Below are 20,821 nucleotides of genomic sequence, written 5' to 3'. Positions count from 1 at the left end.
AGCCTAAGGAATAGTAAATAGAGAAAAGGAACCAGGTGACACGTGATCACAAATGGAATGCGACAATCGGAGGGACAAGTTTCAGACTGACTGACTAGCTGGGAGGCAGAGGGTGGGCCTCAGGAGGAGATGTCCTTCCTCCAAGTGCAAGGAGCCTGGAGGAGGTAGATCTTTGTCACCACCTTTACCGCATGGCTCAGCCACACAGGTCACCAAGCAACAAGGCCGTGGACAAATGATTTATGGATAAATGAGTATCTCTCACGAAGAAGCAGGAATTCTCCTGGCATCCTCCCAGGAGCTATCCCCCATGACCTCTGTGCGTATTTTTAGGTATTGGCTCTGGGACCCCCATGTTGATTGACTCCAGGCAGATCAGGAAAGATCAAGATGGTCCAGAACTCCACCGACTTATTTGACATTAGATAAATTCCCATGTAACACATTCAAAATATATTATTGAGGAAAACTAGGATAAAAGGATAACCTTTATTCAGCACTTACAGGTTACCTAGCATTTGCATATTCTCTCATTTAATGCATGGGAGAGCAGCCCCAGCAATCTGGGATTACTCAACCTTACAGTAGCCGACGAAACCCGGTATGCAGCTGAGACTGAAATAAAGTGATTACTCTCTCTGGCACGCAAGAATTTCCCATCTCTCCTGGAGAACGGAATTCATGCTGATGGCCTACCTCATCTTCAGTCTGGCTTCTTCACACATTGTGACAGTTTGAACAATGCACTATCCCCACTAATTAACACGTCAGCTTTTGGGGGTGGGGAGGGTGGAAAGAGTAGGGGGAGAGAGAGGGAGACGTCCCTGTAGATACACACAAGCTAATGCGTGTGTATCTTTCTGCTAATGGAGAAGAGCAATGCTGGAGATAAACAAAAGATTGTCCAAAAATCATTTTGAAGACTGAGATGCATGAAGTTACTTTGTAGCGGAGCTTGCCAGCGGCTGTTTCAGTTAATTTTTCAATGAGATTGCATTTCCACCCCCACGCACTCTGAAAAAGATAGCAAGGGGAAGGTAGTTAAGGGGAAAGTAGTCTGGGATTCAAAGCTGGCCCCAGATGACCCACAGCTCACCAGCACGGCGAGCCATACCACGTGACACCTGGGGTTCAGCGTTCACTCTACCCGCCTCCCCACCGGTCAGACCTCATGCACACGAGGCAGGGCTCAGGAACTCCGACATCGTGGCTGAAGGGAGGAGTGGTGCCAAAGAGAAGCTGCCTCATGAGGCAGGGTGAAGGCGTCCTTGGACTGGAAAAAACATGATGCAAAAGAGGGAAGGTTCTGGGTGAGATCAATGCATACTTGATCACCATACCCCAGAAGAGCACCTGCTTGGAGAGGTAAGTTCTGTAAGTCCATAGACAGTCAAAATGGTGCATAGTAGGTCATCATCAGAGAGGAGAAAGCTGACACTTGGAGAAGGTAGATCATGAATTTGAGCCGAACACCAAATCTTTGGGGCTGATGCTCTCAGTAGTCCTCTCATTTCTTGAGGTAGGGGGCAGGCAGGAGGAGAATCGGTAGGCATTGATTAGAAGGGCATTGCTACAAAGTCGAAATGAGAGAGACTCTAGACTGTATGTTTGCAGCCTTGCCTGGGGAGTTGAAAAGGGGCACCAATATTCACAAGCGCAAACTGGGAAGCCACAACTTGGTTGGGTTTCCGGTACTGAAGCCAGCTGTGCAGTGGCTCAGTGGCGTCCATTTCTACCAGTCATCGAGTGCGGTCTTTCCCTAGTTGTACCATACACACACACACACACACACACACACACACACACACTATTATTTCTCTAGTCTCCCCCTTCTCTTCCCTTTTCTCTTTTGTGAAGTCACATACAATCATTCGTTTTTATATTAGCCGCACTTATCTATCCAGGGCAAGTGTTAGCATTTGTCCAGCTAAATCCCGGGGCCCCAGTTGCCAAACGACTCCCCCCCGAGACTGCACTAACACACAGCCAAGAAAAGCTTATAGCAATGATAACCAGTATTTACTGAGCACCTGCTTACAACGTGGAAAACGCTGGGATAACAGCTCTCATGCATTCAGGTTCCTGAATGTCTCATCCAGTCCTTAGGACAATGCAACAACCTTGGGAAGTGTTACCATCCCTACTATGCAGGTGAGACTCTGAGACGGAGAGGGGTTAGGAACTCCCAGAAAGTCACAGCACTGATCAAGGACTGGGTTGGAGAAATATGACCTGCTTCCCCTTTGCCTCCCCAGCATTTTAAATATATTTAATTTCGTCTAAGTTGCGTGCCTTAAGAATAAATATTTTCTGTTAAGCTATCTTAACTGGTTCAGTATTCAGTTCATAATCAACTGATTCTACTTTGTAATTAATCTTTCTTTTCTCAGTGATGAGTTTATATATGCCTTCTCCCACTCCCCGTTTCTGCCACTCACATCAATTTCTTCATATTCTGGTATCCGGCAAACCATCCAGCCTCCTTCTCTTGTTCTCTTTTCTGATCTTAGTTTCCTGCATTAGGAAGGTAGGCAGGACTGAGTGAGCTCACGTCACGTCTTTCCCTTCATTCTACAAAGCACCTCGGGTTTCCCATAACCCTTTGAGCCACCTCCTCCTTGCACTACCTTACTCTCTCACTCCTTATTTTCCCTTAGTCTTAAACATGTGGTCCTCACACAGTCTGGGGTTTTTTTCCATATAATTCAAAAATTATTTGGACCCAGCAATATGGCATCATCCCAGAATTATATGCGGACGCCTCTCCGAGGTCACTGGCTTTTCTTGGGTCTTACCCTCTTGACGTCTCCATTTTTGGTGGTTTCCATGACACGGAACTGCCTTGCTTCTCCTCATTAGTAATTATTCCTCTTTAGCCTTCCTCAGGCTCCATTTCTTCTGTCTTTCCCATCAGTGTTCTGTTGCCAAGGTCTAGCCTTAGCCCTCTTCCCTTCTCCCTCAGTCCCCTCCTGTGCCATGATACATTCCCATTCTATGACTGTCTTTGGAGCTAGCTCCTAATGCATATCCCTGTCCTCAGCCTCTCTCTTTGGTGCCTCCATTTCCAACAGCTGGCAGGTCACTGCCACTGGGATGACTCACTGACATTTGCCACCAAAACTGTCCCGGCAGAGCAATTTCTGTTACTGAACCAGTCCTTTTTTCTGACTTGCCTATTTCTGGCAAATATCACCATGTCCTCAGTCACCCAGGTAGAAAAATATGTTGTAATCTTGGACTCCTCTGTCTTCCTTACCCACTAGATTCTCTTAGCTTTAAAATATAACAAGATTTGACCTCCAATATCCCCATTTAGGTACCTTTAGTGACCCTCTGTTGCCTGTCGACAACGTGCCAAGTCTCACCTTCGTTTTTCATTTCCTCTCTCCATTGGTAGCCCAAAGCAACCCTTCTTATCCTAGTTTGCCCCAACCAGATTAGACCCTGCCCTGTTCTCACATAAAGGCGAAGCTTTCCTGCCTCCCTGCTCTGATCCATACTGTTCCTGACACCTGTAACACCTTCTCCTCCAAAACACACAAGTCTTTTCTGACCTTCCTACCCACAACTTAATGAGTCTTCTTAAGTTTTGGTGGTGTTTTTCATGCTCTAAGACTCTTTGTTTTTCTCTATTTGTTTCACCTCCTGAAGCACACTGTGGATTCCATGCCTCAAGGATCTCTGTTTTCCCATCACCCTTACATGATGTGTGAGTGGCAGATTCTCTTGTATCCTTGATGAATGGAATGGAGTCGGGGCTCAGTGGCTGTAAGGGAAGAACCAAGTTGCCAGGACCTTCTCCTCTCCTAAACCCAAGCACATATTCTTTTAATTGCCCTACTTTCTCATCCTACAAATGAACCTCCTGTTCCCCCTATGGCCTGAATGACTGCCATCTCCCTCTGTGAGCGGTGAGATCTTAGGAGTAATGGCCACGACTATTGAACACTCCCATGTGTCATGCACCATTCTAAGCATGCACCCGTTTTAACGTCTTTAAACCGCTAAGAAATCCTGCAAAGTATAATCTCTATTTTACAGATGAGGACATTGAAGCACAGAGAGGTTATGTGGCACGTATACATTCCAACAGCTAGTACGGAAGGAGCCAGATTCTCACCCAAATCCTCTGGCTCCAGAGCCCATGTCAGACCACAACGCTACGATGAAATGCAGATTCAAAGTGGGGAGATTTTACTTGTAGGTTTGGATGGCCAAAATCTCAAAACCTGAATGGGTCTTTCGTGTGTGGCCAGATATATACAGATGTGCATCTGATCATGAGTGTATGTGCAGTGGAAAGGGGGACGCGTGTCTGTCTTCGTACTCTGCTGTTCAGCTGGTGCTTGTGTATTTGCTATCGTTTCCCCAACACAAACTTGCTAAGAGAAGCCAGTACCATCCGTGACTTTATTCTGCCACTGGAGTCTACTCCCGGGCTTGTCACATAGTTTATGACCCACAATTTGAGGGCTGAATTGTATTCTCATGTATAAAATGTTCAATCCACGCATTTCTGTTAAAGCTTCTGTTGTCTGCCCCCACTTCTCCCAGCCTCCCAACTCACACCCACTGTCTTACAAAGCAGGTGCAGTTCAGCAAAATGGAAGCAAATCAGCTCTGAATGTCAAAACACGACTTTACTCAATTATTAATTTGGGAGAACCAGGAGAACAGCAAATAAATATCCCAACTAGGTCATGCTATGAAGTATGTGAAATCCTCTTAGGTCTAATATTTAATTTACACTCTACTGCCTGAACAAGTTTCCAGCCCCCCAGATTCAGGCCAGAGGCCATGAGACATGGCGTCAGATGATGACACCAGATGACGTCGGATGAAGACTCAGCAGCTATAGAGACCCAGTGCAAAGGCCAACACTAAATGAGGGACAGCTTCCCAGGAACAGGTGCCCAAAGGGCAGAGGCAAAAATGCTTCTCTAAACAGACCAATTAGCTCAAACACAGGAACGAGAGCTTGGGCCCTGACATCTGGATAAGTTGGGCTGCAGGTCAGGGCTTGGCCTCAAGATTCTGCAGGCAGCCAGGTTCTGGACCAACATCAGCCTCTTGCCGCTCTGTGCTATTCAGGCCAGCCAAAAAGGAGATCCACGCATGTGAAGTGCCACCTAGGGCTGAAGCAAGTGGACAGGTGCCTGACAGCCGCTCTCTGGCTGTAACACTATGTAGGTGTTGGGGCCACAGCGAATGCCAAAGAGGAGAAGGGAGGAAGAATGGAGGAGTGGAGAAGCAACAAAAGAAAGAGACTCATAGAGTGAATCCCCTGCTCATTCCACTCACCCCACTTCACCTAACATCCTTTGTACCCATGTCTACAGCCATCATCCCCTGATCCCCACAGGCTGCCTTCCTGTGGCCTCCAGACTTGGGGGGTCTGCCCCCCATCTCTCCCAAGCTTCTGCCCAGGCATGTGTGGCACACATGGACTGTTTCCCTTGTCCTTCTGTGCTCATGAACTGGAGATTCACTCTCTCCTCTCCTCTGATACCTCCCAGAGCAAGAATATGTCCACTCTTAGCTCAGCATCCCAAGTACGTAAAGCAGGCTCAGCTTCTAGAGTCAGGAAATGCATGAAGGCTTAGGATACGGAAACAAATCTTTCAGTCATCTGTTTCAGCAGGGGACGTCTCAGGGCCTGGTGGGAATCAGCTGTCAAAGTATCTTTCATCAGACCTCCCAAAGGGCACCCATACGGCTCGGACCCCACCCAGAGGGAGACCCAGGTCCCAGACAGGTCCTGACATACCGAAGGCTCTATCACAGGGCTAAGGAATAGGGATGGGTTTGGCTGCCCCGGGGCTGCTCAGTCTGCAGAGCTGACTGATGACCCTATGCCAGCTAGTGAGGGAGGAAATGCTACCAGTGAACTCAAAGTAATCCTGCAGCAGAAAAGGAAGTGGCAGCTAGAGCCGGAGCCCCACCCCACTCTGAGCATGCAACAGCTTCCCAAGAAGGTGCAGGTTACTCAAAGTAACACATTCGTTCTGGCTCCTCAAAGTCCCTTTTAGACAAAATCTGATTTTAATGAGCATCAAGGGCAACCCTAAACCGACACCTTTGACTTGGTCATTGGGGATGGTCCATGGAGAACTGGCACATGACCCATTTATTTCAGAGATCTTTGGTGGCTTTTCTCTTCTGCAGTCCTCGACTTCTGCAGGTCTGATGTTGGTGACGGGGCCCCAAGACTTTGTGAGAACACCCTTTCCGCTGTTGGACAGCTCCCGGGCAGCTAATAGTTGGTGAGCTCTTGTCAAGTGCCCCACTCTGCGTTAGCCACTACCCATGAGTTCTCTAACCCCACCAGGTCAGTATTGTTATAAATCCCATATTCAGAAAAGGAAATTGTGGCTTGGAGACGTTGACTCACTTGCCTAAGATCACGATTGCTTGAAAGTGGCAAAGCCAGGACTCAAACCCTGAGCTCTTAACTAGAACAGAGTCGCAAACTGCAATCCCTCCAAAGGGCTGGGTACCTGTGAATCAGTGAAAGCCATACAGGTGTAAGAAAGGTGGAAGAGAGTGGCATCTGTGATGACCTGGGAGGGGGCAGCTGCCATCCTGGTACCGTTTATTGTTCCATGACAGAACATGAACCTGAGTGATCAGCCCTTCAGGTTTTTCAAGAGAGGTTATAAATACAGATGTATAAGCACAACTTCTCAATTTGTATTGTTTACTGATGGGATTTTTAAAAATCGTGGTGCAAGCCAACACCGAACAGGTCTCGTAACCACATCTGTGACCAGGTTTGTGGCTACGCCCATTGTAACGCTGCTCTAGAGCCCAGGGTGTTAACCACCAGGTTCTGTTGTGTTAAAATGATCAGACAGGTGTATCTCTGGTGGTTTGCAGTTTTTCTTCCTGTTATTTCCGTCTGCTGGCCCCAGTTTAGCCATCTGGAGCAAGAAGTGTTCCAAAACACTCTCCTGTTCTCTTCTCTAGACTAAATATCCCCAACGGCCTCAAGCATTCCCTTCCTGGTTGGTCATTGTAGGACTTTTGCCGTACTGGCTGCTACTCCAGGCAAGCCCCCCACACACTCCCACCTGCTCACATCACTCCCCAAACCCACTGCTGGAAACTGAGCCATACACTTGAGGTTTATCTAAGCCACACAGAGCAAGGCAGGCTCCCTGACCCACCAAGACGCAACCAAACATGGAGCTCAAAGATACTTGGCTGACTGGGAGCTCAGGTTAAGTGAAGAGATTCTGGTCCCTCTCCCCAGTGAAGGGCTTCTCAGTCTCCGAGGTGATTTCACTGTCGTGAGGAATGACATCCCCAGCCACCAGCCCTTCCCACCATGGTCCCAAGTAATCACCCCAGTCCTCGCAGGGACTGCTCCAGGGCTAGCCCACTAACACGTATGGCTGTCAGGCCCACCCCTGGCTGACATTCCCTTCAGCGAAGAGAATTTGCACACGGCACCAAGGATCCATCCTTCTGTGTTGTGAAACAAACCTCACCCTCCTCCGCAGTTCCTCTCTCCCAGTATTTGGGGAGACTTTCTCCTGATTCATCTTGCCCACCCAAGAGTCACCCCCATTTCCTGACACTCACTGCCCCAAGCATACCACGTGGCGACTAAAAGCCTGGCTGTCACCACCTGTGGGTCAGAAGCAAAGTGGGGGGACAAAGGTGAGAACCCAGTGGGTCTGAGGAATAGGTCCAACAGCTCAGCCCAAGCCCTCCACACTCCGTAGCTGTGGGCCTTCCATCTGCCTCTTTGGTTCCAGTCCCACCTCCTAACTTCCCTTCTGAAATCAGGAAATGCAAATCTGGAAAGCCGCTGTAGAAACTGAGAAAAACAAAGTAGCCTATCTTCGACTCTTGCTCTGCCTGCTGGCCCTTCCCCATGGCCACGGGGCCCGGGACTGAGCAGAGCAGCTGGGTTTTCCCCTGAGCAGTGACTCACAGATGTCGTTTCTCTGGCACAGACTCTCACGAAGGTCCCAGCTGGGAAGGTTGCCTGGTGGCCAAGTGATCCCTCACAGCTGCCAGCCCAGTGACAAGAGATTCCAGCTGGTGCTAGGTGACGAAGAACAGGTCTGGGCTTTGTCCCTTGGCTACAGGACCTGTCTGTCCCACTTGCTAGACTCAAGATGTAATCCATCTTCGAGGTTACTGAGCGCCCAAGCCCTCAGCCCATCAAAACCACTTTAGTAAAATTCGATTTCTGGAAGGGCACCATGACCACCTCAGAAGAGCACTGGCTTTTCAGTGGGCTCAGGGCAGGGCTCTGGAGCTGCCCAGTTGCCCGCCAAGTGCCTAATATTCAAACTGACAAGGGTCCGCAGATAAGGACGAACCACCAGAGACACGCCCTACAGCACACAACAGCAAAAGGCTCGTGTAAGGTAAGGGCCAGGCAAGACCGATTTTTTTTTTAATGTTTATTTATTCTTGTGTGAGAGAGACAGAGCACAAATGGGGGAGGGGCAGAGATAGAAGGAGACGCAGAATCCGCAGCAGGCTCCCGGCTCCGAGCTGTCAGCACAGAGCCCGACATGGGGCTCAAACCCATGAACTGTGAGATCGTGACCTGAGCTGAAGTCAGACACTTAACCAGCTGAGCTACCCAGGCGGCCCTGGGCAAGACCAATTTTAACATTGCTTTGGACAGCTGAATCCTCGCTCCACCCAAAATCTGCAGAACTGCAGTACTCAGATCCAAGGACAGCTTCTCAGGGGGAAACCAGGAGCCCGTCCCCACTCAGACTCCCCTCAGTCCTGCCCCCCGGGGAGGGGGGGCCCTTAGCCTCTTCCAGGGAGTCACTCGGACTCCACTTGACATGCATGGTCGAAAACCCACGGTTCACCCCTCATTGCACAGAGGCTCGCAGAACATGCCATGCGTTTCCCTAAGTCACACGGTGACTACATATTACAAATTCGGCCATATTACAAATTCAGCCAGCATAAAAGGGCTTGCAGACCAAGCTTTCAGTGAACCGAAATGTCCCTCCAAATGGGCAGCTCGCGCAGGTAGGAGGAGTAAGAGAATCCACACATGAGAGTAATTTTAATTTTTCTCAGCCACTTTCTAGCTGCCTGTACTCAGGCAAGCCACTGTATCTCGGCGGGCCTGGGGCGAGGGCTAGGTCCAGTGCCACCAACTCTCCTCCCCTTAAGGAGACCTCACGCTCCCCTGCAGGCACTTAGTCTGCAGCTCTTTCATCACCATAATGTCAGGCTCCTGTGCTCTGTCCATCCAGCACCTCTACCTCTTCCGCTCCAGGATCCCACATCCGGGCTCCACTTGGGCTCCCCACCCAAGGTCACATCCAGGACTTTGATAAAACCCGCCGCTTCTTGGGAATGTTAAAGACTCCAACACCCCATCTCACCCAGTCCTCAAGCTCTCCCAAATCCCCCTGCGGGGCTCTGACAACTTAGCAACACCTTCCACCTTCGATCACTCTCTTTTCCCCCAGCCTATCCACCTCGTCCTGCCTTCACTCCTGCCAAGAGGTGGCCCAGAGCCCTGGACTGTTGCCTTGAGTACTTTCTGGCTAAATTCTCAACTCCAAGAACCCTTACTATACTGCTATCACTCTCCAGCTCCCTCTCCAGCAAATCATACCCCAGATCGGGTTGGAGACTACGGTGGCCTCCTTGCTCCTTTCCCCAGATGGTAGAGTCCTGATGGAGAAGATCACAGAGCCACGAGGACAGGAGCACTGCCCCATCCTGCCTTCCCACCGCACTCTGGACAGAGCTCAGTCTGCCTCAGTGGCCTTCTTTCTGGTCCAGGCTCCAGAGCCCTGACTCCACCAGTCTGGTTCTCAGCAAAGCCCATCTCCTTCTCTCTCATCAAGTAAGGGCCCCAGGCCTTACCTGATGGCTCTCCCTCCACCTGTACACTGATGTCCTCCCTCTCTGAATTCTCTTCTCTTATTTCCCCTACATCCCTAACTACTCATGCTGGACCCATTTCCCTCCATACATTTCTTCCATCCCAAACCAAAAAGTCTCAAACAAACGAGACACTTCTTTAATCTGACATTCCCTTCTATCACCACCCCTTTTCATTAATTCCTTTATATTCAGATTCCTTCAAAGGGCAGCCCTGAGTCTTTTTCCTGTCTCATTTCCCGCTCCTCCTTCTGCCCATGGTCTCAGCCTCTGCCCCACACCGTCCCATTGAAAGCATCACCCCAGTGTTGCTGACTCCAAATGCCTGAGCTCAGCTGCCTTTGTCTCTGCCACCTGCCGCCACTGGGGCTTCTATGCCATCACTGCCCCCAACTTACCTTCTCTATCTATGACCCTGCCTTCTCCATTCCCCTTGTGGCTCCTCCTTCTCTTCTAGGTCCCTAGATGTCCCTGCTTTCCCCTCTTCTGCTCCTCCGCCCCTAGTGTCATCTCCTCTATGTTGGAGGCCTCATCCATGCAGACTCCAGATCTCCTTGGAGACCCAGCCCCAGCCTGTCTCCTGAACTCCAGGCAACATCTAAATCCCCCTGAACTACCCACTCAGGTCTGCCATGGACCCCTCAGGGCCTTCAAGGTCCACCCAGGTCACTGAGCCTGTGACTGTACCCCTAAAGTATCCCATACCAGTTCATACCCACATTGTGTCAGCTGGGACAAGCAGTATCTTTCCCTCTGGCCTCCTCACCTTCTGCGTCACTTGCTCCCATTCCGTCCCTCAGCAGGCAGAGTGATCACCCCTAACAGGAAAATCCAATCATGTCACCCCTATGCTTGAAAGCCTTCCAGGCTCTCTACCTCCAACAAAAGGTCCAAATAGCCTTTGCAGAACCTACTGGACAGACACTATGAGATCTGGCTCCTGCCACCCTCTTCACGCACCTCTCCCGGATCTCCTGCTCAGGCGGCCCCCGTCATAATGAATTGCTTATAAATCCCTTGGCCTTCTATGTTGTCTTCCCTTCATGCTTTCACAAGTGCTGGTTCCTCTTCCTAATTCTTCACATGGCTAATTCCCACTGGCCCTTCAGTGCTCAACTCTTAGTCACTGATTCTGGAACCTTCCATGGCCTCCTCCAGCCCCTCCCTTTCTGTGCTCCCACAGAGCCCTGCACTTTCCTCCCTCGTGGCACCTCTCCTGCGCCACAGTAATTGGCTGTTCACTAGCCTGTGTCCCCATTAGACCTTGGGGGTTTTGAGGACTGGCATTGGGTCTATCTGTATGTTCCTAGTACCCACAGTCCAGTCAATGCTCAACACATTGTTCTGAATAAATGAATGAATGAGTGAACAGAGAGGTTGCATTTTCTCAGTAAGCCTCAGAAGGTACTTGATTTCCAAGAAGACTAAAAATCTAATTTTTCTGGGACTTTTGCCTTTTACAGTGTCCTTCCCATCCTGATCAACAAGGAGCCTTGGGGACATAGGGGATCTGGATTGTTTCATCCGAGCTGCTCTCCAGGGCACCCTCTGCCCTCGTCCCCACACACCATTGTGTGGGGACCTCCTCCTCACTCCCTTTAGCTCACCAGTAATGATTAAGGGCTCAATGAATGCAGGGCACAGACCAGAGTAGGGAAAAAGGACTTGTTTTCCTTTGAAGAGAAAGACCTATTCTTGCCCTCCCTTGCTGGGGTGACAGGAAACACCTGAAGATTGTTGATAAAGCATCATGAAAACAGGTCAACCACCAAACCTGAAACCCAGAGAGCACTTACCAAGAAAGGAAATGTTGATGGGGTACTCAGTAGAGTGAGCCTTCATCTGGTGCCAAACCAGTGAAGACTTCCTGGAGATGAACTTTGGCTGGGTCTTCAAGAGGCTGAGAGAAATAGAGGGGCAGCAGATATGAGCATCGATGGGTGGGTATTAACAGACAGGAATGATGTGAGCAAAGACAGACAGAATGGGAGATGCCTCGCGGGCCATGCCGAGCAGTGACAGGCATAAGACGGTGAACTTTGATGGGGACACATCTTAAGGGCCCAACGGGATTCTGAGCCTTCACAAAAAGCAACATGGGGGTCTGAAATGGAGTGAAGGTGAAGGGAAGGTGCTCTGGGAAGGATTCTGAACAAGTACCCTGCAGGTGTAAGATGACCCCGGGGCAAGAGGCTGGAATCTGTTGATTGAAAATTGAAAGGAAGAAGCCAATATCAAAGCACCAGTTGTGACTCCCAAACAGCACACCAAGACCAGAGGGGCAAGGGTTAGTCCCCTCCTTCTCCAGGGTTTCAGAGACCCTGCACTGCACAGGGCATTGACCTGCCCACCTTACTTAGGCCAAGCAGCCAGAGAGCTCTGTGCTGCCATCTGGTGGTGGTGGAGTGGAAGACCGGTCTTGGTCGGTCCAGGACTCACCATGGCGGGATGTGGCCAGGGAGGGTGTTGGGAGTAGACTCGGAGTTTGCTGAGACTCTTCGGGGAGCGTTGAGGTGGGAGGTGCTGACACTGGGGTTCTCAAATCCTTACTCTTTGTAAAAGGTGCAGTTTCTTTGCTCTTTCCGTTGCCTCTTTTGGGCCCTTATGTAGCATAGAGGCTGGCAGAGTAGGCATTTTCTTTTTAATAGTAATAATGAATTAACAGTTGTTGAATGCCAACCATGCACCAGGTACTTATACATATTATTATTTAAATTATTCCTTATAGCAACCCTGAATGAGTATATTATGATTTTTTTTAATAAAAGAAGGAACTGAAGCCATGGGCAATCCTCTGAGTTACTGGGTAAATACTGAGCACCATTGTATGTCGTGCTGTGCTAGGCACTGGGGACGTGGAGGTGAATGCCGGGGTAAGGTCTGCCTTCCTAGAGCTAACAGCCTGGAAGAGGAAAAAAGACATTGTGCATATAGTGCCTTAGTAATTAATTGATTTTATTGTGATTCATACACTAAAAAGGAGAAGAGATACAGAATACTTACAGATGTTAACTAACTTTTGAGTCCTTTTAATAAAAAATACGTATGCCTCTTCCAGCCTGACTCGCATTCTTCTGCATGACGTGAATGCATACTCTTTTCTTCTTTGGTTTTTACTCCCCTACTTTGGATTCTGTCTCCTCATAGAATCCATATTTTTTTTCCTCTCTCTTCCTAATTTATTCTTCTTTTCTGCCAATATTATCCCTTCTATCCTTATTATCATTTGTTGAATGCATCCCTGCATAAATGAAAGAAAGAAAGAATGAATGAATGAATGAATTCATGGACACAAGTATTGCACAAACATGTGTCACCCATCCACTGTGGGTCAGACAGTGTGCTTATGAAAACACGGTTCCTGTTCTCGAGTTGCTCACAGGCTAGTGGGGACAAAAACATGGCAACGAATAATCACAATACTGAATAAGCACACAGAGGAAAGAGAGGGCACCAGGCTGAGGTACTTAACTGAGCCTCCTTCTCAGGGTGATCTGTAAATGTTAGCAGCATCTGGCCAAATTCTGGCTGTCCCAGCAGATCCTTTGCACTTTGAAAAAGTCCTATGATGGTTAAAACCCATTTATGTTGTGTCAAAGGTATGGGTGCCCTCCTTACTTTAATTTACTAGTTTATTGGAATACCTCCCAAACAAGTGGTTCCAAAACTTAGTGGCCCTTGGGATCGCCTGGGGATCTTTGCAAATCACTGATGCCAGGCTCTTACCCATCCCAGACATTCTGAAATGCAGCCTGGACACCAGGAATTTTTTTTAACTCCCCCAGGAGATTCTAATGTGCCGCCACATTTGGGAGCCAGGGACCAGCTCCTGGGTTTGAAGGGCACAGCCATGACTCCCAGAGGAAATGACTCTGCTGGGCTCTAAGTCAACGAACAGCATTGTGAGGTTGTGTCCACCATTTCACAATCATTTCATGCTCACTTTGTACCTGCTTTGAGCACAAGTCAGTCCATCTCTGCTCCCAAGGATCTGGCTGAGGGGAGATGGGTCTAAAACATACGAGAGACTCATGTATGGTTGCTAAGGTGCAGGATGTCCAGGGCACCATAGGGGCACTTTGATGGGGTATCTAATCCGGACTCCCACCCTTTATGTCATCTGCTCTTTTCCAACCCTCTGCAGAGAGAACTTGCCCAATAAAAATGTCCGGGGCATCTGTTATACATCAGACAGCAGGTGCCAAGCAGTGCATGTGGCCCTTGAGGCAGGACAGGGATGAATAAGATAGATCCCTGCCCTCAAGAAGCTCACAGGCTGGGGTGAACAGTCTTCCCCTCTTCTTCCTCTCATATGAAGCAGCTTGGGGTGGACCCGTCACTGAGTAGAAACCAGTGCTGTGGAACACGGAGGATGGTCAGGTCAGCTCTGACGTCTAGAAGGATCCTTCACAGCCATCCTTAAAAGATGGGTAGGATTTCTGAGGGTGAAAATGGAAGAAGGGGGAAATGTCTCACTCCTCACTTATTCTGCTCGACTCAGGACATGCCCAGGGTGGAGGATAGAGTTGAGGCTTGCTTCTGGGCCTCGCATGACCCATGCTCACTAGTGCTCCCAGGGGCACACCACCTTCTCCCCACATCAGGGCACACCAGCAGCCTGTGATCGCTGAAAAGCCTTGTCAACCACCACCATCATCTGGAAACAACAAGGCTTTATTGGGTAAGGCACTTGGGAACTAGCAGTGGCTTTTGCATCGCACTTCAATCATCTATATCTTATTGAATTCAAGAAAAGGGGAACTCATCATTGCCCAATAGCAGCCTCTCTAATATAAATGTTTCCTCAATGCATGGCACTACTCTTAATACCTCTTTTCCCATTCCTATCCTTGATATTTCACTTCCTGTCCACCCCATAGAGGTTCCTGCCTCTCTCACTTCCTCCTGAAATCAAGCATGGCACTAACGTTTTCTTTAATTGAACTCATCCCTTTTTTTTAAGTTTATTTATTTTGAGAGAGAGAGACAGCATAAGAGGGGAAGGTGAAGAGGGAGAAGGAGAGAGAGAGAGAATCCCAAGCAGTGCCGAGTCCGACTCAAGGCTCAAACCCATGAAACCATGAGATCATGACCTGAGCCAAAACCAAGAGTCTGACACTCAACCAATGGAGCCAGCCAGGCACCCCTTAAACTAGTCTTTAAGATTTCCCTAATTTTATTTTAGTTTTCTTCTTCTACCTTTCTTCCCCTTCCCTACTGTCTTCCTTCAGACTTAATTAATCATTAAATTTTTATTGAGCATCTATTAAGTGCCAGGTTCAATCATGGGGTATCCGTACAGAGAAAGGCAAAGCTAGTCCTGGTCCTGAGCCCTTGCAGTCTAACTAAGGACACATGGAGGTGGGTAGAGATAACATGGCGTTAGCTGGCATAGTGCTGCTGGTAACACCAAGAGGCTCAGGGGGCTGGGACTTCACATTTCAAGGGACAGAGACTGTACATGGGGGAGTGGATAGAATCTGGAACTACAAAGACTTTGTGCCTGGACATTAACTAAACACTTACTATGTGCCAAGCTATGTGTGGAGTGTTTCCTTCCCAGTGTCTCATTTAATCCTTAGTAACTTCTTGAAGTAGGAATTTTTATTATTCCCATTTTACTAATGAATACATTAAAGCTTCTGTAGATAAGGTAGCTTTCCAAAATCACAGAACTGGGAAGGAGCTTAGTTGGGAGTCTAAGCCTGGACCTATGTGACCCCAGACATCAAGGTTGGGTCACTGAGCTGAGCCATCTCTGGGAAGGGTTTCCTGTGTGTGACATAGCAATTCCTCCTTCACACAGTTGGCGGGAAGATTAAAAGACATGCAACCAACCACCTACTGCAGTGCCAACACAGAAGGCTCCTGGTAAACAGTGGTCAACACCATCATCATCACCATCATCATCACCATCATCATCACCATCCTCACCATCATCACCACCATCATCATCACTATCATCATCATCGTCACCATCATCACCATCATCGTCACCATCATTGTCACCATCATCGTCACCATCATCATCACCATCCTCACCATCATCACCATCATCATTATCACCACCATCATCATTATCACCATCATCATCATCACCATTATCATCATCATCACCATCATCCTCACCATCATCGTCACCATCATCATCATCACCATTAGCATCATTGCCATCATCCTCACCATCATCGTCACCATCATCATCATCATCATTGTCACCATCATCATCACCATCATTATCACCATCCTCACCATCCTCACCATCATCATTATCACCATCATCATCACCATCATCATCATCATCACCATTATCATCATCATCGCCATCATCCTCACCATCGTCACCATCATCATCACCATCATTGTCACCATCATCATCACCATCATTATCACCATCCTCACCATCATCACCATCATCATTATCACCACCATCATCATCACCATCATCATCACCATTATCATCACCATCATCATCATCATCTCCATTATCATCACCACCATCATCCTCACCATCATCGTCACCATCATCGTCACCATCATTGTCACCATCATCGTCACCATCATCACCCTATCATCCTCATCATCATCACCATCATCGTCACCATCATCATCCTCACCATCATCCTCACCATCATCATCACTATCATCGTCACCATCATCATCACCCTCACTTACCATCATCCTCATCATTACCATCATCCTCACCATCATCCTCACCATCATCATCACTATCATCGTCACCATCATCATCACCCTCACTTACCATCATCCTCATCATCACCATCATCATCACCATCATCATCATCGTCACCATGATCATCATCATCATCATCCTTATCCTGTTACATTCTTCTTGTTATTAAAGCCTCCCAGGGAAGTGCGAGAGGGCCCTAGATGTTATTGATTGAAAGGAAATGGCATTCCATGCAGGGAGGTGAAAGAACAAGATTCAGGTTCCAGAGAACCTGTTTGGCTGGAGCCTGAGCCCTGGGCAGAGGTGAGGGGGAGATAAAGCCGGAAAACTGAGTCTCTTAAGTTCAGGCTTAGGATCTTTAATATCCACTAATAGCAACCTTTGAAAATAGGGTTTTGTTGTTGTTGTTTTGAAGGGCAATGTTTTGTATAGATCAAAAATCAAAATAATAAAGATACACATTGATATGTCTCTTCTCATTCTGCCCTGACCGCCCCATTTTATAAGCCCTAGAGGTAACCACTGAGTTTAATTTCTTCTGTATCCTTCCAGTATTTGTGCAGATATGAACACATACACATGTGTATTTGTATTCCCTTGACTTCGGTATTCAAAAGGTAGCATACTAAATATGCTGTTTTCCCCTTGCTTTTTTTTTTTTTTTTTCACTTTACATCATTTTACTGCCTTGGGGCCTCCATTTTTTTCTCAGGAGGAGTCAGCTCTTAACCACATGCTTCTTCCCCTGTGTGTGATGAGGTATTTTTCTCTTGCTGCTCTCAAGATTTTCTCTTCATTTTAGCTTTCAACAGTTTGACTATGGCGTGTCTAGGTGCAGATCTCTCTGCGTTCACCTTATTTTGGGTTCGTTGGGCTTGTCAGATCCACAGATTCATGGGTTTTTTAATCAAATTTGAGAGGTTTTCAGCCACTTTTTGTTCAAATATTTTTTTCTGCTCTTTTCTCTCCTTTCCTTCTGAGAGTCTCATGACACATTTGTGGGGCACATTTGGCATAATACAAAAGATATCAGAGCCTGTTCATTTTTCTTCCATTTTTTTTCTCTTTGATCTTCATAGTGGATGGTTTCTATTGATTTTCATTCAAGTTAACCAGTTCTTTTCTTTTTTCTGACATCTCAAACATGCTGTTAAGCCCATTTAGTGAATTTTCCATTTCAGCTATTATACTTCTCAATTCTAGAACTGACATGCGGTCCTCTTTTTAGAGTTTCCATTCATTCTTTTAGATTCCCTACTTGTTGAGCCATTTTCCTAATACTTTTCTTTAATTCCTTAAACATGCTTATTTCTTTAAACATTTATAATAACTACTTTGAAATCTTTTTCTGCTAAACCCAAAATCTGGGCCCACTGAGGACCATTTTTAACTGCTGTTTTTCTGAGTATGGAGTACATTTTCCTATTTCTTTGAATGTCTTATAATTTGTTGAAAATTGGAAATTTTTAGGTAATATTTTGTAGCAACTCTAGGTTCTGATTTTTTTTCCCTCTGAAATTTTTTGCTGCTCTTGTTTGGTTGGGTTTTGTCTTTTGAGTAACTTGCCTGGGTTTGGTTTTTTTTTAATTTTTTTTTTTAACATTTATTTATTTTTGTGACAGAGAGATACAGAGCATGAACAGGGGAGGGTCAGAGAGAGGGAGACACAGAATCTGAAACGGGCTCCAGGCTCCGAGCTGTCAGCACAGAGCCCGACGCAGGGCTCGAACTCACGGACCGCGAGATCATGACCTGAGCCGAAGTTGGCCGCTTAACCGACTGAGCCACCCAGGTGACCCTCTTGCCTGGGTTTAATCTGGGGTTATTTGTCTCTTTGCAACATGCCTCACTGATGTGCCTGCTTATTCTTACCCCCTTACTCCCTTTTTCTTTTTCAGCCTGTCTTTAGAGAGGTTGCCTCTGGTCTGATAGCTTAATGATCAGCCAATGATTGGCCGGAGATTGTACCCAAGCACCTTGAGCCAGTAAAGCATCCACCCTCTACCCGTGGATCTGAGTGTAGGCGGGGAGCGCATTCAAAGTTCGGGCAGGTTTTAAAGTCAGCTTGTATTTTCCACCCGGAACTTGCCTCTGCGTGAGCTCAGCCTCCCAGTCAACCAGAGATGTGTGGAGAGCTTATCTAGTCCCTCTGTGACTATCTTATTTCCAGATGTTTCTGTTACATTTCTGAATACGCTACTGGTCTGCTGCCCACCCCAAGCGACATGAAGCATCAAGCAAGCAGGGCTGTGGGCTTTCCCATTTGTTTCATTCCGCGTCTGCTACTTTTACTGAAAACTCTCCTGAACGTGGGCCTTTTGTCCTCCTCTCCAAATCAAGAGAGCCTTCTCCAGCAGTGAAGCTGTTGGTTTTCATAGCCAGACACCTTCTGGTACCTCTCCCTCTCCCAAGCTTGGGGGGTAGGAGGGAAGCTCTGTGCACTAACTCCACAGATTCCCATCGTGCAGACCAGAAGTTCGACAATTTTTTATTTTTATTTTTTTTTTAATTTTTTTAACGTTTATTTATTTTTGAGACACAGAGAGACAAAGCATGAACGGGGGAGGGTCAGAGAGAGAGAGACACAGAATCTGAAACGGGCTCCAGGCTCTAAGCTGTCAGCACAGAGCCCGACGCGGGGCTCGAATTCACGGACCGCGAGATCATGACCTGAGCTGAAGTCGGCCCCTTAACCGACCGAGCCACCCAGGCGCTCCAACAATTTTTTAATGAGTAAACATTTCTCAGTGTGTTAGTTCGTATTTGATCGATTTTCAGAGCCCTGAAATGATTTTGACAATTCTGTCCAGTTGAACATTATTTTTGGATGAGAGGATTTGCCAGAGTCCTCACTCTGCCAGAGCTGGAAATCTCACCAGTTTTTTTTTTTTTAAACGAAGTTATAATTTTATGTTCCAGAGACACTTGTATTTTATCGGGCTAAAGCATTTTGCTACCTGGAAGGGCTATAGTCAAAATTAGCCTAGTAGCCCATTTTTTTTTTCCATGGAAACTTATAAAAAAAAAAAAAAACTAGCTAATGCAGCCTTCTTCATCCAGGGAAGAACAGCATTCTAAGGAGTGGGACTCTGAACGGTGAAGTCCGTTCATGTGAAGGACAAAACCGAAGCCAGTGTCCACATTCAGGACTCTCCAGAGACTTGGCGTCCCGGGGCAAGACTGTGGCACTCTAGTTAGAACTGCAAAAAGCCTGAGGAAAAGTCACACCTTTCCCTGTAACAGGGCTGCCCAAGCAAAGCAGAATGTCACGTGGCTTTACTTTGGGCTAAATCCTCGCCCTTGAGTGAGGCAGTCGGCAGCCTCCCATGCGGGCCAGGAGCTATGCTCGCTGTTACAAACGTTCACGCTGCTAACAGTGGATACTCACACTCATCGTTACATAATACAGGCAGTTTGTTTCTCAGGCAAAATGATCCCACACACGGGGCTCCTGGGGGGGGGGGGAAGTGGGGAGGATATTTTAAAAGGAATTTTCGGTGGGAATGACCACAAAGCGGAGCCGCGTGGAAGACAGGCTGACCATTCCCACCTCAGGTGCAGCTCAGCCCTGATCCTGTACTCAGCTCCCACCCACATCCTGTCCTTGGGACGTCGTTTGGTTAGACCAGCAGCTCACCGCCTCCCTCCCTCCCTGTCCTGCCTTCCCACTCCCACTCGCTGGCCCTCTGCCAAGCGAAAGCCCCATTGTCAATGGCATCACATCCAGCCCCTGAGAAGGAGCCGCGGGACAGACGGGCAAGCCCCATGAGCGGCCGTGCCCGGGAGAGAGAGTTTGCTTACCATCCAGAAGACTTTCCATCGGTCCCCGTGAGCCCAACCACACCTGAGGACCTGGAAATGGGGATGGGGGTAGTAAGCGGTGGGTTCCCAGCATGCTGGAGGTGCCCAAGAAGTGGTGAGGTGGTGAGGTAACCTCCAAGACACCGTTGCACTGAGGGCTCACCTGCCCGCACGGGATTGGCCCGGAGGGGACAGGAGGGTCTGGAGGAGAGACAGTGATGCGTGAGGACAGGGCGTGGGTCTGGATGCTACAGATGTCAAATTCCGTCTGGGGTCTGAGAAGTCTGGTAGCCTCCTGGCTCTGGGTCCTCACCAAGTGAGTGCTTAATCCCTCTCTCCCTCTCCCTGTGTCTCTCTTTTTCTGTCTACCCCCCTCTCCCTCTTTCTCTCTCTCTCTCTCTTTCTCAGGAAGCTCCCACAACTACAGTTCAGAGAAGCACTTGCAGT

General features: G+C 48.0%; 2 long non-coding RNA genes across 2 annotated transcripts; both read right to left on the bottom strand.

Annotated features, from left to right (window-relative positions):
* Window positions 1–470: 470 nt before the first annotated feature.
* LOC115521169 lies at window positions 471–4,186 on the bottom strand. Its single transcript, XR_003970975.1, has 2 exons — window positions 1,169–4,186; window positions 471–1,014 (listed from the first exon to the last, which is right to left on the bottom strand). It is a non-coding gene; the product is annotated as an uncharacterized LOC115521169 (long non-coding RNA).
* A 5,713-nt stretch (window positions 4,187–9,899) lies between these two features.
* Window positions 9,900–20,704, bottom strand: LOC115521170. The gene is made up of 4 exons (XR_003970976.1): window positions 20,375–20,704; window positions 12,883–13,120; window positions 12,694–12,781; window positions 9,900–11,779 (listed from the first exon to the last, which is right to left on the bottom strand). It is a non-coding gene; the product is annotated as an uncharacterized LOC115521170 (long non-coding RNA).
* Window positions 20,705–20,821: the final 117 nt, after the last annotated feature.

Source organism: Lynx canadensis, chromosome C1 (genome assembly GCF_007474595.2).
Source record: "Lynx canadensis isolate LIC74 chromosome C1, mLynCan4.pri.v2, whole genome shotgun sequence".
NCBI classification, from domain to species: domain Eukaryota; kingdom Metazoa; phylum Chordata; class Mammalia; order Carnivora; family Felidae; genus Lynx; species Lynx canadensis.
Note: the sequence above shows the minus strand (reverse complement) of the source record. Positions and strands in the feature narration are given on the sequence as shown.